Genomic DNA, 12,689 nt, shown 5'->3' on the forward strand with positions numbered 1-12,689 from the left:
AATTTTTGTAATTTAGGTGATGGGTGGTTTAGTGGTGCAGGGTTTAGCATTGTCACATCACAGCAAGAGATTCTCTGGTTCAATTCTCTGCTGGAATACCTTCTGTGCAGAGTCTGCATGTCCTTCTTGTGTTCATGTGGATTTCTTCTGGGTGATCCAGGGTCCTCTCACATTCCAAAGATATGCAGCAGTTGGAGTGGACATACTAAATTGGCCCTAGGTGTGAGTGTGTGCGTGAGTGTGTGGTACACTCTCCTAGGAGGATTGGGTGTTGGGCCAGCAAACTGACCCCATAAAACCATAACTGCACAGAAACAATAAGTGCTTGGAGAGTGCTCATTAACCAATGTGCTGAATGGATCGAATGGAATTGAGAGAGGGACAGTGTAGGTGATATATGTGTGTGTAAAAAATACTGAGACACCAAGGTTGCAGTGAGTGGGGGAGGCAACCCATGACTGCATTGTAAACATGTGAAATATTGTTAGATAGGGCCTTCGGTTTGTTATGTTTCCACATGTAATTTCACATCATAGACAGGAAATGGACAGCAAACAGAAATAATACATAATACTATTTACTTTTCCATAGTGTGGCTTGCAGATGGTTTGTATGACAGTTGGCAAAGTGTTTACACATGCGAGATACACCCTTCCCGTACTTTCCATGTTTGTACATAGTTTAGTAGTGCACAAAGGTTCCCTATCACAAGATCGCAGACACAGTTTGTCGAAAGCATCTTGATCGAAACGAAAAGAGCGAAAAGGCAAAATAGTGAAGCGGCTTTTCAGAGAATTCTTTCCCTGGGAAAGAATTTGCTTGGCCGCTTTTGTTACTTTGCTGTTTTCAGCACTGCAGTGGGAACTCGGGGTTACTATATTTAAGTAGGGGGGGTGTGGAGGCACACCTCCCATGTCAGAGGGTGTGGGGGGTGAAGCCCCCCCACATTATGTAATGTTTTTAAGTTTTTTTTTTTATTTATTTTGGAACAGCGTTTTTTTTCCCTTGGAAAAAAATCACTGTTCTGAGGTTTTGCCATTGTAAGCTTTTGCTTACATGGGGTCAATTAATTATCATTTGCTTGTGTAAGCATGCAATAATATAATATAGACCCATGCACAAATGCGAGCTGCATTGCCAAAAGTCTGAGAGTTAGTACTGAGTCTATGAAACACACCTACTGCTTAACTGAGTCTGTGGCAGCAGGTGTAAATACATTAACGCATTTCTTTTTGAGTCCAGATGATACTGGGTTTGAATGCATGTGCATCTAATACCTTTAAAGACTTTTAAATTATCAAGTAAACACCAAATGGAAGAAAAAAAACACGCTGAGATCCAAAATTGAGAATAAAAGTAAGCACTTTCGTTTACTACATTAAGCAAACTTCATCAGACAAGATAAAACACAAGTACACTCGTATTTAAATGTAAAAAAAATTAATGTGACATCATTTCCTTCAAAACCAAACCTCCAATTAAAGTACCAAACCACAAAAATAAAACTGTTCTGAAAATGTCCAAGTAATACATACAATAAATAAAGAACAAAAAATGTATATGTTCTAAGAATAAATAGATAAACATAATAGACATGTACATATATGAATATATATGTTATCTCATTAAAGCCCTCAGTTTCAATATACTTTTGATAGATACTGAATCATTTAAAATGGGGACAGAAAAGGCATTCAGCCTTAGTTGCCAAATTAATTCCCTTTCCTCAATTTTCAAGTCTATGGGTCCCCCTCTCACATTTTCGTAGATTTTTTCAATAACTAAAACTCTAAATTCATGTTCAGGAAAACAATTAATATGTCTGGCTAATGCATTATTTAAGTTCAATTTATTAATGGCATAAATGTGCTCATAAATCCTGCTTTTAAGTGGCCTCCCAGTTTTGCCTACATAAAAAGCTGGACATTTTGAGCATGTAGCCAGATACACTAATCCGTTAGTATTACAGTTGAATTTATCTTTAATATCAAAAATCTTTCCTCTAATACTAAATTTACTACCAACTTGTATGTACTGACACCAACGACATGCCTGGCATTTATACATGCCACAATGAGGTTGATAGCATCTTGCGTTAACCCCTTCAACGATGTTTTTCAAATTCAGACCCTTTCTAAACACCAAATTGGGTGAATCACCTACTTGGTGTCTAATATTGGCATAATCCAAAAGGAAACACTAATTTTTAGTCAGAACAGATCTTAACAGGGGGGCATCAGTAGAAAAGGTGGTAATGAAACTCAAGCTAACTATATTCTTGTCAGGAAGTTTTTCAACTATTATTAACTCTGGTGTTGTCACTTCATCAATCACATTGTCAGCTTTTGTATAGGTTCCCTCTAAAAAGGTGCAGATAGTTTGATGGCTATTATTTGTTTGAGGCCTAAAACTATGATGTTTATTATTTAACAAAGGTGTAAAATACCCATTAGACCTTTTTGTGGAGACTTCACAAATCAAATCATTAACCAATTTGTCAGGGTAACCCCGCTTGATAAACAAATTTCTCAAAAAAATACATTCCTCATTAAAGTCAGATTCTAAGGACACCATCCTTGCAGCCTGAACTAGTTGACCTTTAACAACACCTCTCTTCTGAAAATAGGGGTGGCAGCTTGAAAAGTGTAAAAAAGAATTAGAATATGTTGATTTCCTGAATATTTTGGAATTAAATCTATGGGTGTTGCGATTCTTACTTAGATTGACATCCAAAAAGGAAATCCTGTCAGTGTTAAATTCCCATGCAAATTCCAAAAAGTCAGTATAATTAGTAATATGTTTCACAAAACATTCAGCCGAAGCCACATCCCCACGCCATAAAATGAATATGTTGTCAAGGTAACGGGTATAGCACACTGCTCTCTCCCGAAAGATGGTGTCCACAAAAAGGTAATTTGTCTCCCAAAATGCCATCACAGTGTTAGCAAATGTAGCTCCAAAAGGAGAGCCCATAGCTACACCGTTTTTTTGCAAAAATAATTCCTTGTTGAACATAAAGAAATTATGGTTTAATACTAGCTCTAATAAGTATATAACTAAATCAATACATGGACCATCTACCCGTTTCTTTAACATAATTTCTCTAACCCATTCACACCCAAGATCTTGTGGGATGACGGTATATAAATCCCGTATATCTATGGTGAGAAAATTCAGATCGTCTGAAAATAGGAAGCTGTTCATCGTTGTTAAAAAGGCCCACAAATCTTTACAAATTTGAATCTCGTCTTTCCAGACTAGTTGGAGCTTGGCATCAACAAATTTGGCGCACCCATAGGTGATAGATTGCCTTCCGTCAATAATAGGGTGGAAGGGAGGGTTGTTAAGATCCTTATGTATTTTGGGTAAACCAAATAACATCGGAGTCAAGGGATATTCCATTGATAAAAAATGGTATAAATCAAGGTCAATATGTCCCTCAATGAATAGGTCATTAATGAAGCCTTTCAAACGCTGGTGTGCTCCATTCATTTCATTGAGGGAAACCTTAATATAAGAGTCAGATGCCAATAAGGAACAAATCCTGTTGTCATAGAATTCCTTATCCATAAAGACCAATCCACCCCCCTTGTCAGGCTTCATAACTCGAATGTTGGCAAACGTAAGACCCACCAATATGTCCCTTTCAGTTTTAGATAGATTTAAATGTTGGTTATTTTGGTATCTTCCTAATAAATTCCTAAAATCATTCTCACAAATGTTCTCATATAGAGAGATTGAAGGGTGTATAGGAGGATTAAAAACACTAGATGCCCTATAGTCCTTAATCAAACATGATTTGTTACCGAAAAGGACATTCAAATTCAACATCCTTGTGTACATTTTAAAATCTATCAAAAGTCTAGCTAGATCACTATTAGCCGAGGGAACAAAGGACAAACCCTTGGCCAATACTTCTATTAAAAATGGATCAGGGCTAAAATCAGAGTAATTATAAATTTGAAAATCAAAGGGAACTATCTCCCTTCGCCTGTTCCTTTTCTTCCAAGATTGCCTTTGTTGTGGGTGGTTCTGTGTTCTTCTCGTACCCCCTGTCTGATTCCCCTGAAAACTCTGATTAGAATCAAGGTTACCATTAGTATTATTAGCCCTGTTTGCTAGTCTTTCACTTCTCCTAACTGGGGATGAGTGCTCAGCAGCCATGTCATTAATTGAAATATTATCATTCTCAATAACATCAGACACATTTTCATTAGCATCTACATTACCAGTGAACTTTTGTTCAACATTTCTGTTTAAAGGTGGCAATGGATAAGCTAAACCCTTATTGTATGCTGTAGAATCTCTGTTTAATTTTCTAATCTTATTCTCTTTAATTTTGATTAAAGTATTATCAATGCTTGAAAAAATATGTAAAAAGTCATATTTATATCGTATAAAGTCTTTGTCACTTCGTATATTAGAATTCAACTCAGTCAAATCTGATTTTAAAAAGTTCATTTGTGCAACATAATTCTGAACAAGTAGTTGCATGAATTCCACACCCTGTCGATCAAAAAGTTTTAATAAATCCTTATGAAATGCTGAATTATTAACTAAGCCCTTGGGGAATCACCATTGTCTTAACCCCTTAGGTACTTGCTGTCTATCAATACATTCAGTAAGGTATTGTACCTCAATTTGTAATTTCTTAAATTGAAATAGCTTAGAGTCATAAATTTTAAGTCTATTAATCAAGTTGCTTTCATTATCATTTTTGTTAATGTTGTTCAAAGAATCAGTACGAAGAGACCCATTCAAAAATAAAGCAGGGTCCTTCAACCAGTCTTCCAAAGATGGTAAAATAGCAGAAGTACTTACTGCAGGAGCAGCGGCAGCAGCAGTTCTGTTCACATTAAAATTATTAATGTTCACTCTATCCAAATCCATAAATGGCGTACGAAGTCCAGAATGGGTAGAAGCACAAGGCGCTGACGTTCCTGGAGTCTGGCCCCCTCGATCCTTCGATCCTAAGGCAGTTTCATGTATGCCAGCAGTCAATGAGTTTGGTACGTTGTTTGCGGAACCCGAAACAGGATTTCCGGTTGTAGAAGGCAAACCGGATGCAACTTGGCAAGCCAAGGCATCCACACTCTGAGTCAAAAGTTCAATTAAGGCAGTCAGTTTACCCACAGATGGATTGTTATTATCCGACTGTAATCCATAGAATTAAAGAGTGATTGGGATTGTGGTGTGGTAGAATCCTCCATCAAAGAAAACGAATACTTAAAACGAAAACTAATAAAAACACAAACTTGCAAATAAACACCAAATGGAAGACAAAACCACGCTGAAATACAAAATTGAGTATAAAAGTAAGCACTTTCATTTACTACATTAAGCAAACTTCATCAGGCAAGATGAAACACAAGTACACTCGTATTTAAATGTAAAAAAATTATTTAATGTGACATCATTTCCTTCAAAACCAAACCTGGTGCAGGGGTTAGCATTGTCACATCACAGCAAGAGGTTCTCTGGTTCAATTCTCTGCTGGAGTACCTTCTGTGCAGAGTCTGCATGTCCTTCTTGTGTTCATGTGGATTTCTTCTGGGTGATCCAGGGTCCTCTCACATTCCAAAGATATGCAGCAGTTGGAGTGGACATACTAAATTGGCCCTAGGTGTGAGTGTGTGCATGAGTGTGTGGTACACTCTCCTAGGAGGATTGGGTGTTGGGCCAGCAAACTGACCCCATAAAACCATAACTGCACAGAAACAATAAGTGCTTGAAGAGTGCTCGTTAACCAATGTGCTGAATGGCTCGAATGGAATTGAGAGAGGGACAGTGTAGGTGATATATGTGTGTAAAAAGTACTGAGACACGAAGGTTGCAGTGTGTGGGGGAGGCAACCCATGACTGTATTGTAAACATGTGAAATATTGTTAGATAGGGCCTTCAGTTTGTTATGTTTCCACATGTAATTTCACATCATAGACAGGAAATGGACAGCAAACAGAAATAATACATAATACTATTTACTTTTCCATAGTACGGCTTGCAGATGGTTTGTATGACAGTTGGCAAAGTGTTTACACATGCGAGATACACCCTTCCCGTACTTTCCATGTTTGTACATAGTTAAGTAGTGCACAAAGGTTCCCTATTACAAGATCGCAGACACAGTTTGTTGAAAGCATCTTGATCAAACCGAAAAGAGCGAAAAGGCAAAATAGTGAAGCGGCTTTTCAGTGAATTCTTTCCCTGGGAAAGAATTTGCTTGGCCGCTTTTGTTACTTTGCTATTTTCAGCACTGTAGTGGGAACTCGGGTTTACTATATTTAAGTAGGGGGGGTGTGGGGGTACACCTCCCACATCAGAAGGTGTGGGGGGTGAAGCCCCCCCACATTATGTAATGTTTTTAAGTTTTTTTTTTTTTATTTTGGAACAGCGATTTTTTTCCCTTGGAAAAAAAATCACTGTTCTGAGGTTTCGCCATTGTAAGCTTTTGCTTACATGGGGTGAATTAATTATCATTTGCTTTTGTAAGCATGCAATAATATAATATAAACAAGTGCACAAATTCGAGCTGCATTGCCAAAAGTCTGAGAGTTAGTACTGAGTCTATGAAACACACCTACTGCTTAACTGAGTCTGTGGCAGCAGGTGTAAATACATTACCACATTTCTTTTTGAGCCCAGATGATACTGGGTTTGAATTCAGGTGTATCTAATACCTTTAAAGACTTTTAAATTATCAGTGATAATGCGATGCCATAAATTCTTTATAGTACATGTGTTGCTGTTTGTTGGCACAGGTCAGTAGAGGTAAGTGGCATTGCATGAAGATAGCAGCAGCATTGTACCACCACTCACCATTGCTGTGCATTGGTGCATGATGCTAGGCTCTGCACAAGCATAGAGGCCAAAAAGTGAAGATATACATTGCTTTTTCTGCTACTTATGTGTGTTTTGTGTGATTCTCTTTTTTGACCAGATAATAGGTGTTAAAATGGGATAGATAGGAAAGTGGTGAAATGGGGCGCAAACAGGGGGAAGAACAAAGGGAATGCAATACAGGAATGTGCAGGAGGGAGGTAGTAAAGATCCATAGCTATCCATTTCATTCATGTTGTTTAGCCAATTGGACTGAATCAAGTGTGTCAAGAAGACCCATATGCAAAATGGAGAACTATGTATGGGACATTTTTTTTTTTTGTGGGACATGTGCCTATTTTTTTTTAAATTCAGTAAGAGAGGACTGCTGGGTAAGGGATGTAGGTATGCCTGGGTCAGGTAAGTTGGGTAGGTGAGGAAGCAAATGCAAACAAAAAAGACAAACAAGACAAGAGACAGGGATGGTGATGGACACAAACAGGGGACACTCTGACTAGGGTGAGATAGTAGACAATGCAGGCTCATGGACATCAAGCTTGGTGACAGTGATAATCGAGTCCTCACCCACTGGACTGTCATTATAGTCCCCTACTCTGCTAGCAGCTAGAGTGCTTGATGTATCCTTCTCCTACAGACCATGAGGGAGAGTAGCCTCACTGTCTGGCATAGGCATACACCAATGGTGAGGTGCACTACCCTATGCACCATCCCAGGCAACTCCCTGTTGGTGATGAAATCACCACCTCCACCAGTGCTTCAGGAGGGTACCACTGTACCAGATTCCAAGGCAGTACTATCTGAGGGCACAGGTAGTACAGGGATAGCAGAGCTAGTGCTGCCAGGTTTGCTTCCAAATTTGCTAGATGTCGGGGCTGGACCCAGTGAAGAAGGAGGCAGGCTGATCCATTGGTACTGGCCTACCTTGTTGTGCTGTATAGCATTTGGTGATGTGGAAGAGATGGCTGACATGGAGACATTTTGATAACACATAATAGAAAATATATATGAGAGATAAGGTTTGGGGTGAGAGAAAAAAGATAAAATTAATACCACAATATGTGGCATACAATGCATTAACACAATTATCTAAAGTATTACGTTTAAGTATACATCCTACCAGATACACATTATACTACAGATTGCTGAAAGTAATCCTTGAAATGTGTATATATTACACATAAGTGTGTTTCTGTTATAAAGATTACATTTTACAGCAGGAAATTTGTGTCACTGGTATCAAGTTTTTAATTTAATGTAAATATTGGGCCGGATTCAAGAAGGCTTGCACGGAGTCTTAGAGTAGAGTAAGACTCCATGCAGCCATCATGTCTGACGAGCGATCCAGGAACAGCCTGTAGGGGTGTGTAAGAGAGCTCCTAAAACGTCTCTTACACAGACAGGGCTGGGATATGCAAATGACCTCAATTGCAGGCGAAAGGCATGCAAATGAGGTAGATTTATGATTCAAGAAACCCAAACCTGTCCGAGTAAGAGCAGTGCTATTGCAGAAATGTACCAGTTGACAACTGAGTACCATTCTGCAATAGCAAAACGGAGCTGTGACAGCTCCAAATAAAGGTTGCATCCAGTGCAGGAAGAATGCCAATGGCCAGATATACGGCCATGTGAAATGCTTCCTGATGCAATATGAAAATAATAATATTTTTTTTGCCAATTCCGATGTTTAAGCATCACAGCCACGCTAAATGGAGTGTGCTCTAAAACACAGAATACTAAAAATTAAAACCCACAAATGTGGATTTTATTGAAATTGTTAATGTACAAGGCAAGGGAATCATAAACACATGGCAGATAAGTAGGGGTGGAGGCACACCTCCATGTCAGAGGGTGTGGGGGTGAAGCCCCACATTATGTAATGTTTTAAGTTTTTTTATTTATTTTTGGAACAGCGTTTTTTTCCCTTGGAAAAATCACTGTTCTGAGGTTTTACCATTGTAAGCTTTTGCTTACATGGGGTCAATTAATTATCATTTGCTTGTGTAAGCATGCAATAATATAATATAGACCCATGCACAAATGCGAGCTGCATTGCCAAAAGTCTGAGAGTTAGTACTGAGTCTATGAAACACACCTACTGCTTAACTGAGTCTGTGGCAGCAGGTGTAAATACATTAACTTTTCTTTTTTGAGTCCAGATGATACTGGGTTTGAATGCATGTGCATCTAATACCTTTAAAGACTTTTAAATTATCAAGTAAACACCAAATGGAAGAAAAAAAACACGCTGAGATCCAAAATTGAGAATAAAGAAAGTAAGCACTTTCGTTTACTACATTAAGCAAACTTCATCAGACAAGATAAAACACAAGTACACTCGTATTTAAATGTAAAAAAAATTAATGTGACATCATTTCCTTCAAACCAAACCTCAATTAAAGTACCAAACCACAAAAATAAAACTGTTCTGAAAATGTCCAAGTAATACATACAATAAATAAAGAACAAAAAATGTATATGTTCTAAGAATAAATAGATAAACATAATAGACATGTACATATATGAATATATATGTTATCTCATTAAAGCCCTCAGTTTCAATATACTTTTGATAGATACTGAATCATTTAAAATGGGGACAGAAAAGGCATTCAGCCTTAGTTGCCAAATTAATTCCCTTTCCTCAATTTTCAAGTCTATGGGTCCCCTCTCACATTTTAGTAGATTTTTCAATAACTAAAACTCTAAATTCATGTTCAGGAAAACAATTAATATGTCTGGCTAATGCATTATTTAAGTTCAATTTATTAATGGCATAAATGTGCTCATAAATCCTGCTTTTAAGTGGCCTCCCAGTTTTGCCTACATAAAAAGCTGGACATTTGAGCATGTAGCCAGATACACTAATCCGTTAGTATTACAGTTGAATTTATCTTTAATATCAAAATCTTTCCTCTAATACTAAATTTACTACCAACTTGTATGTACTGACACCAACGACATGCCTGGCATTTATACATGCCACAATGAGGTTGATAGCATCTTCGTTAACCTTCAGCGATGTTTTCAAATTCAGACCCTTTCTAAACACCAAATTGGGTGAATCACCTACTTGGTGTCTAATATTGGCATAATCCAAAAGGAAACACTAATTTTTAGTCAGAACAGATCTTAACAGGGGGGCATCAGTAGAAAAGGTGGTAATGAAACTCAAGCTAACTATATTCTTGTCAGGAAGTTTTTCAACTATTATTAACTCTGGTGTTGTCACTTCATCAATCACATTGTCAGCTTTTGTATAGGTTCCCTCTAAAAAGGTGCAGATAGTTTGATGGCTATTATTTGTTTGAGGCCTAAAACTATGATGTTTATTATTTAACAAAGGTGTAAAATACCCATTAGACCTTTTTGTGGAGACTTCACAAATCAAATCATTAACCAATTTGTCAGGGTAACCCCGCTTGATAAACAAATTTCTCAAAAAAATACATTCCTCATTAAAGTCAGATTCTAAGGACACCATCCTTGCAGCCTGAACTAGTTGACCTTTAACAACACCTCTCTTCTGAAAATAGGGGTGGCAGCTTGAAAAGTGTAAAAAAGAATTAGAATATGTTGATTTCCTGAATATTTTGGAATTAAATCTATGGGTGTTGCGATTCTTACTTAGATTGACATCCAAAAAGGAAATCCTGTCAGTGTTAAATTCTATGCAAATTCAAAAAGTCAGTATAATTAGTAATATGTTTCACAAAACATTCAGCGAAGCCACATCCCCACGCCATAAAATGAATATGTTGTCAAGGTAGCGGGTATAGCACACTGCTCTCTCCGAAAGATGGTGTCCACAAAAGGTAATTTGTCTCCCAAAATGCCATCACAGTGTTAGCAAATGTAGCTCAAAAGGAGAGCCCATAGCTACACCGTTTTTTTGCAAAAATAATTCCTTGTTGAACATAAAGAAATTATGGTTTAATACTAGCTCTAATAAGTATATAACTAAATCAATACATGGACCATCTACCCGTTTCTTTAACATAATTTCTCTAACCCATTCACACCCAAGATCTTGTGGGATGACGGTATATAAATCCCGTATATCTATGGTGAGAAAATTCAGATCGTCTGAAAATAGGAAGCTGTTCATCGTTGTTAAAAAGGCCCACAAATCTTTACAAATTTGAATCTCGTCTTTCCAGACTAGTTGGAGCTTGGCATCAACAAATTTGGCGCACCCATAGGTGATAGATTGCCTTCCGTCAATAATAGGGTGGAAGGGAGGGTTGTTAAGATCCTTATGTATTTTGGGTAAACCAAATAACATCGGAGTCAAGGGATATTCCATTGATAAAAAATGGTATAAATCAAGGTCAATATGTCCCTCAATGAATAGGTCATTAATGAAGCCTTTCAAACGCTGGTGTGCTCCATTCATTTCATTGAGGGAAACCTTAATATAAGAGTCAGATGCCAATAAGGAACAAATCCTGTTGTCATAGAATTCCTTATCCATAAAGACCAATCCACCCCCCTTGTCAGGCTTCATAACTCGAATGTTGGCAAACGTAAGACCCACCAATATGTCCCTTTCAGTTTTAGATAGATTTAAATGTTGGTTATTTTGGTATCTTCCTAATAAATTCCTAAAATCATTCTCACAAATGTTCTCATATAGAGATTGAAGGGTGTATAGGAGGATTAAAAACACTAGATGCCCTATAGTCCTTAATCAAACATGATTTGTTACCGAAAAGGACATTCAAATTCAACATCCTTGTGTACATTTTAAAATCTATCAAAAGTCTAGCTAGATCACTATTAGCCGAGGGAACAAAGGACAAACCCTTGGCCAATACTTCTATTAAAAATGGATCAGGGCTAAAATCAGAGTAATTATAAATTTGAAAATCAAAGGGAACTATCTCCCTTCGCCTGTTCCTTTTCTTCCAAGATTGCCTTTGTTGTGGGTGGTTCTGTGTTCTTCTGTACCCCTGTCTGATTCCCCTGAAAACTCTGATTAGAATCAAGGTTACCATTAGTATTATTAGCCCTGTTTGCTAGTCTTTCACTTCTCCTAACTGGGGATGAGTGCTCAGCAGCCATGTCATTAATTGAAATATTATCATTCTCAATAACATCAGACACATTTTCATTAGCATCTACATTACCAGTGAACTTTTGTTCAACATTTCTGTTTAAAGGTGGCAATGGATAAGCTAAACCCTTATTGTATGCTGTAGAATCTCTGTTTAATTTTCTAATCTTATTCTCTTTAATTTTGATTAAAGTATTATCAATGCTTGAAAAAATATGTAAAAAGTCATATTTATATCGTATAAAGTCTTTGTCACTTCGTATATTAGAATTCAACTCAGTCAAATCTGATTTTAAAAAGTTCATTTGTGCAACATAATTCTGAACAAGTAGTTGCATGAATTCCACACCCTGTCGATCAAAAAGTTTTAATAAATCCTTATGAAATGCTGAATTATTAACTAAGCCCTTGGGGAATCACCATTGTCTTAACCCCTTAGGTACTTGCTGTCTATCAATACATTCAGTAAGGTATTGTACCTCAATTTGTAATTTCTTAAATTGAAATAGCTTAGAGTCATAAATTTTAAGTCTATTAATCAAGTTGCTTTCATTATCATTTTTGTTAATGTTGTTCAAAGAATCAGTACGAAGAGACCCATTCAAAAATAAAGCAGGGTCCTTCAACCAGTCTTCCAAAGATGGTAAAATAGCAGAAGTACTTACTGCAGGAGCAGCGGCAGCAGCAGTTCTGTTCACATTAAAATTATTAATGTTCACTCTATCCAAATCCATAAATGGCGTACGAAGTCCAGAATGGGTAGAAGCACAAGGCGCTGACGTTCCTGGAGTCTGGCCCC

This window comes from Protopterus annectens, chromosome 3.part1 (genome assembly GCF_019279795.1).
Source record: "Protopterus annectens isolate FY-2018-M chromosome 3.part1, PAN1.0, whole genome shotgun sequence".
NCBI classification, from domain to species: Eukaryota; Metazoa; Chordata; order Ceratodontiformes; family Protopteridae; genus Protopterus; species Protopterus annectens.